This window comes from Clytia hemisphaerica, unplaced genomic scaffold (genome assembly GCF_902728285.1).
Source record: "Clytia hemisphaerica strain Z4C2 unplaced genomic scaffold, Clytia hemisphaerica genome assembly, whole genome shotgun sequence".
Taxonomy (NCBI): domain Eukaryota; kingdom Metazoa; phylum Cnidaria; class Hydrozoa; order Leptothecata; family Clytiidae; genus Clytia; species Clytia hemisphaerica.
Window position 1 is genome coordinate 427,659 of NW_027103573.1, and position 7,372 is coordinate 435,030.

A 7,372-nucleotide genomic window follows, 5' to 3' on the forward strand; every position below is an offset into this window, starting at 1 on the left:
AATTTGAATGGTTAATTGAATGTAACTGTTTTCATGATATGAAGACATTTTCAGGTTTATTTAAGTTTTCTTTGGAGAGAAGGATTATGAATGTAGACAAGGATGGTGAAGCTGAGGTACTTCGAACAAGAGCAAAAGATATTTTATCAAGCCAGAAATTGCCAAGTAAAAAATCAAAACAAACACAGAGGAATAAAAAGTTTTCAATTGCAAAGAGCATCACAAACTGCCACATGAGTGGACAGATAAATGTAAAGATTGTAATACCTGTGTTAATTTTGAGATGTTGGAAAGATAACCTTTGGATGTTCTATCAAATACCAAGAAAGCGTTGGAATATCTATTCACCACTAAGATGGTCAATACAGGAAAGAATAAGAATTTTGAAAAAACTGTTGCAAAGGGTGTTGTATTGCAATGGATTTTTTGCAATGTTTTTCCAAAGAACTATTGAACAGTGGAGCACGAAATCAAAAGATTATTATTACAATTTTAAAAATAATTAAAATAATATATATAAATAGTTATGAATCATTGAAAAAAAGAAGCACTTCGAAGAAACCAGATGATTACTGGCCTAAGTTTGAGAAATACAGCTTAAAAAATTGTTTGACATTATTGCTATTGGTAAGATTTCTTTTTGATTATTGAATATTCAATTGCTAGGGCAAATTCTCTCCGAACTGACAGTGATATCCAATTCAATTTTTTGTTTAGTTATACAAGTTGAGTTTAATCCATAGACCATGATTTATGGCACCTTTAAAGTTTACATTTGCAGGATGCAGAATGAGGAGGCAGAATGGAAAGAGGTTGAGTTCAAAAATATATTTTGAAGGCACCAGATCAGCTACCAGTATCTCAATGGCAAGTCTTAAGAGCATCCTCAGGGAATTGGAAAGTTAAAAAAAGAGAGAGTCTATCAGTGAAACTGGTACGAAACCCTTCTACTGGCATTTGTTTTTGGTTATTGTAAAATGTCCGGTCATTTTGCCACATTTTTTACACCCAGGTTGTTTCTTGTAGCCCTACCCTTTCTTTTGAACTTTTAAATTAAATTTAGTACCAATCAATGACTGTACCCTACAATGCCTTTTCAAATGAAATGTAAACTTTAAAGGTGCCATCATGGTCTATGGATTGAACTCAACTTGTATACCTAAACGAAAATTACAAAGAATTGAATTGGATATCACTGTCAGTCCTAGGAGAGAATTTGCCCTAGCAATGGACTAGGTTATCTTTATCAAAGGTTATCTTTACATTCATTCTGTCCACTCATGTGGCAGTTTGTGATGCTCTTTACAATTGAAAAACTTTTTATTCCTTGATCTTTTACTTTGCAATTTCTGGCTTGATAAAATATATTTTGCTCTTGTTCAAAGTACCTCAGCTTCACCATCTTTGTCTACATTCATAATCCTTCTCTCTAAAGAAAACTTAAATAAACCTGAAAATGTCTTCATATCATGAAAACAGTTACATTCAATAAACCAGAATTTTGTCAAAGTTTAACTACTAACTACATGAAATGTTAGTCATAATCAAGATTCTATTTGAATTTCTTGCAAATTATGCAATTTACTCAAAATCTGGTCCAAGATATGGTCATAACTTTTTTTAACTTTATTTCTGACCCCTACTACTAATGTTTTTTGGAATCAGCATAGAATTTCTGATAATTTGATATGCCACATGGCTATGTTTTAAGAAAGTTGGTGTTAGGCTATTTTTGGTCCGGGGTCGCGCAGAGTACCCCGCAGAAATGGGGCCCGAAGGGTCCCCGGTCAAAATTTTTGATTTTTTTCTTCTTTTTATACAATTTGGCAGCTGTACATATGCCACTAAATTCTTTTTAATTTTCTTTTTTTAAGTCCCCTCCCTATATGTAGTCCAGCCTGGTCCAGCAGAAAAACAATGATAAAACCATGCATAATTATCTGTATGCATGATACAGTAATTATGCATGGCTCTATCATTGTTTTTATGGCTGGACTACATAATTATTCAAGAGGACTGAACAGGACGTCCTCAAGCTAAAAAGGTTATGGGTTTCGGGCAATAGAGGCAAAAATCAGCTAAAAGCTGGTGTTTTCGGTAAATCTGAGAATTGCGATAAGATCCTCACTGATTTGGTCTTCTTTGTTCCAGACATTCGTGTGTGTTCCACTACGGATTTTTTCATATTTCGATTTAAAAGCCTACACATGGTGCAAAAGAGAAATCGTGTATTTTTTAATCCGCCGTTCACTAACTCAAATGAAATGACTTTGGACGTTCGGTGAAATGGTTGCAGAATTACCATCCCATGTTTTTGTATTGGAAAGGGGTGGAAGTTTGTTTTGAACATTTGGTGAGTTCCTGTACGCGACACCGCAATAAACAAATTACAAGTTACGTTCTTGTCTGTTCTTGTTTTTTTTTACTGTTTTTTGCCCTGTTATGCCTAGAAAATTAGCAAGCAGACTGTGTCTTTAATTGGCTGTAAAAAAATTCTGCATCGGTAGAATTTTCTCAAACTTTCAACAAGGATAAAAACAAACCTTTTTAGAGCATGAATCTGGTAATGTGGCCCACTTTTCGATTTATTAGTTTTCCTACTTTGAGGCTTTGGTGAAATCTCTATAGGTATATATTCATATCAAATCTTATTGTTTCTGGTCAATCTTGATATGGGCAAGCTTAAACAGTAATTTTTTCTGATATAACAGGTACTCAAATTTTCCTATAGGGGGCTTTCTTTCAAAATGTGAACGGAAAATAAGGTTTTTAAAAAAATGATCAACATCATTGTATAATAATTCATCAACAACATGCTTTTTCAGCTTGGTTTTTGTTGTTCTCACAGCCAGAGGATATGAAAAATGAAAAACACAGTAAGAACCGGCAAAAAAAGTTTTTTTGGCATATAAAATCAAAAATGTTGCGGACATAACTTTTTCCGTTCACAAAGTTATTTCCGCACAGATTTGACACAGAAAAAAATTGAAAAGCTTTAGCTCACTAGTTTTTACATTTTAAATCCTTCCCAGATAATGGGAAACTAGAGCAAGTTGCAAAAAAACGCCAGTTATCTTGGTCAACGCGAAAAATTATTTTGAAGTGAACAGCGTCTTGTTTCCGTTCACATTTTTGAGTTATGTCCGCACACTATTTAATCGTTTAAATTTTTCAAGGAGTTATCCTTACTCAGCTGAATCATTTTTCTATATCAAGGATTACATTTGGGGTCATTTTATACAAATTTGAATTCTCAAAGGCTATTTGTTGGGAGACAGTGAAACAAAACAGTTTCTCCAAAAATCAGTTATGTCCGCAACAAAAAGTTATGTCCGCAACAAATCATGAAGTTTTCTCAACCTCCAAACACCAATTTTAGGTTTCTTTGACAAATTATTGCATCTATGGTCATTTTAAGTTGGTTACAACCAGAAAAAAGTTTCATAATTTTCCATTGGCAAGATTTCCAGTTTATATACTTTTTTCATATGTATTTCATGTTGCGGACATAACTATTTTGTCTAAAATGTTGTTGATAAAGTGTATTTGCAAGGTGGCATGATGTTTTATTATATGGAAGTAATGCTTAGGCTATTAGAAATAGAAAACAAATACTCTGATGTCAAGTTAAGGTCCAAAATGAAAATTTTATCAGAAAAATAAACTTTTTGTTTCTTTGAAAATGATGGTTCTGAACCTGTGAGCTTGAATAAAGAATAAATCATGCATTAATTTGCATATTAAATTCATTGTGCAGTGTTCACACAACATAATCTACTACACATTCACTTACAGACTAGTTAGAATTGCTCCAATAGTTCAAAACAGAGTCATATTATTCTGTAGCAAATTGTATGTTGCGGACATAACTATTTAAAGTATTATCAGATTTTTAACCCTCTTAAGCAGTTATGCTAACACCTTGACAATACTAAAGAGTTACATTTGTAAGTACCATGCATTTACTTGCTTTTTTCAATTTTTTGTGTCCTCTAGGGTTGTTCTTCTATTAGAAATATTAGAAAGTTTTAATATCATTGTCGAGTCTTCTTTTGTTCTTTTCATGAAGAAAAACATGTAATAACTGAAATCAAACCAAACCAAATCTTTTGGTTTTATATTAATTTAGTCTCAAATATTCCTTAAATTTTGGAAACAGAAAAAGACACTCCAAAATTTTAAATAAATGATGTAAAATGTTCTATGTTTCTACCCTGGAAGAAAAAAAGTTATGTCCGCAACATAGCATTATTACCCATTTAACCCTTTCTATTGAAAAGGTTGAGTGGCTTTTCAAGGAAAAATCATATTTACTGATTATGAAGATGTACAGTTAATGTCAAGCTCAAAATTTAACTTTTAAAATTAGATTATGACAAAAAATGATATATGATTGGATTCTATTTTACAGATAAATCTTCAATTTTCAGGAAATCATAGTTACAAAGACCTTTCAAGACAACAAATAAGTTTTGGTTCAAGTACAGCAAAGTATTAAAAGCCAAATAATTACTCAGTTTAATGTTTATTGCTGATTTTAAAGTAAATTTGACAAAAAGTTATGTCCGCAACCAACAAGGTTTCATTTTCTAATTTTTTATTGATCAACTGAAATATAGCAAACTTTTGTTTTTTTTGAAAGCTTATAATGAGTCCTTCAAATCTAGAATAAAGTTACCTGATTATAGCCAGTTTTCTTTTCATGAAGTCAAACTTTATGGGAATATTTTTTAGTATTTTAGATTTTCGTCTGGAAATAGTGTCAGAATTTGAAAAATATAACATACTGGACGGTAAAAATTGCTTTTCAATGCAGCTTAATATATTAGCCATGGACTGAAATCTAAGACAAGTATTAGATTAGCATATTTTATCTCAAATGAAGTGTAAACAACAAAGAGTTTTTTGCCAAATTTGTCTGATTATAACTACTCTAGGTCAAATTTCTGGACCAAGCCAGTTTGATTAAGCCCTGATATTTATGTTTTCTGAAAATTGAAGTCATTAATAAAAAGATTATCCAGGAATAAAAGTGAAATTCAAAACTTTATTATTTCCAAAATTTTTTCACCTATTTGGGTGACATTACCAGATTCATGCTCTTTATCAAAATCAAGTTTTGGTGTTACCACTCTCTAAATAGCAAACACCTATGTCTTTCCGCAACTCTGTCCACTAGTTTAAATTGCCTTAACAATAGATCCAAAAGGGCACCATCATCTGCTGCCCATTTCTGACAAAAGGAAGTAACTGACATGAAGTTGAAATTGAGAAAATTGACTAAACGCGTTTTATGCTGGCATCGGATGCAGATAGTAAACATCAAAAAACAAATTACTGATTATTGTTCTACTCATTGAAGATTAGTTTTGAGCATCACTGCTTTCTCACAATGTTTATTGTTGCAGAGAAAAACAAGACCCTTGCTTTGTCAGTAAACCTCAAGCAAAAGAAATTGAAGAAAGAAGTAACTGACCAGTTTTGTGAAGAATATTTCTGACAATAGGCTGCAAATAAATCTTTGAAGGGAAGATGAATAATTAAATGTGAAGTGTACAACCCTGCTGACACACCAGAATGTCCAGTGCTTTTGTCTGCTGTCGAAAGGTATTAGTAAATTACCCTGTACAAGTACAGTCCCTCCCATTGTATTCTGCTAATAACTTGTTTGAAAGGCTGAAAGTAGATTTTCGGGTTTTCAGTTCGTTCAGGTGAAATTTGTCTTTATCAGTTAGGGTCCAGGTTGGAGCTTGAGAGTCACAATAGGGTTGTGAGTAACACTGGGTAGGGAAACATGTGTAGGACAGAAGACCCTGGTAGGGGCACCGGTAGGGTTGGAGTACAGGTAGGGTTGGGGCACAGGTAAGGTTAGGGCTAACCCTGATAGGTTTGTAAAATATACATTACAGTACCTTTTGAATTGATCTTCATAGTAGCTTTTGAATTCGATTGATTGCTGTGGCTTTGTTTTCTGGTAGCGTCCATAGCTTTTGAATCAAGTTTATTTTTCATATGTGGGCTCAAATCCCACTTATGACTCAAATTTCAAAATATTACAAATTGAACTCCAAAAATGTCCAATTAGAAACTTTCTACAGCTTTCTAAAGGGTTCAGAAACTCTAGATCTGCAAAGATAGAAAAATAGATCTAATCTTACCCATACGAAGTTAGCACTTTTTAGTCCTCATAAAATTCTCCATCTAGAGGTCATCGTCTTTGTGACATCGTTTGGTCCCTTCCCTACAGTTGTTAATGGTCAATTCATGAAATTTGCATTTTTTGCAGTAGTAGTAGTAGTACTCCATAAAGAACAAATTAAAACATAAATTATTTCTATTATAAAGTGACTTTTTGATATTGCGAAAGATTCACAATTTAACAACTTCTTCCTCAAATGCTAATAATTTCACACTTTTCATTCCAATTTTCCTTGTTTGAGCTGCAAGAGTCTCACTTTTGTGTCAGACCTTTTATATGCTTCAGTTTTCTTACCAAGATATCTTTTTGAAACTGAACCAAAAAAAACTTTTTTAGGGTTGAAATTTGTCATTATAAATTAAAAAATGAATCTGCACAATTACCTGAAGTGGGAATCGAACCTTAGGCTGTGCAGCAACTTAGGATAATTTCCACTATACAACCTTGCAATCAGGAGGTCTGATGTTTTATATCGTTTTCTCTTTTTTTGCATAAGCTTTAAAAATATTAAGTGAGTTAAAGTCCTCATTAAAACTTAAAAGACTTTCAAATTTTTATCCTAATTAGTTTGTTTGCTGAGATTTTATCCAAATTTTGAAAAAGGTCTCTGCCATATGTTTTTTTAATAAAAAGTTTGATTTTATTGGGGAAAGATTTTTTACAACGTATTGCCTTATTGACCATGGACCATGCCACCACTTTATTTTGCTTGAGAAATTCTTGGGAAATAGAGCTGAGGTCTTGTCTCCTGCCCTCAACCTATTCTGAAAGTTTTAAAGAGCAACAAATTTTTTCAGGATCAATCATAAGAATGATATTAATAAACTTCTGATTATTTATCTATATATAATAAACAATGCTAAATTTTCAGCCTTTCACATTCAATATTTTGTGTATGAAAAATAGGGGGAAGAGCAAGGAAGAGAGGAAACAATGATTTCTGTATGATAAATTGAGTTTCCATCTCAATTCAGAATAGATTATTTTGTGTGCTGTAGGGTCATAAAAAAGTGCATGGTCTGAGGAGAACAACGCCTTTTAACGTTTCGGAAATCTAATGCAATTACTTTTATCGGTACAATGAGACAGCTAGAGCTAAGGCAAGGAAAATACTTTTCAGCACTTTCATTGTGTTACACTACAAATGACCTCAAAAAAAAAGTGCAGATATTG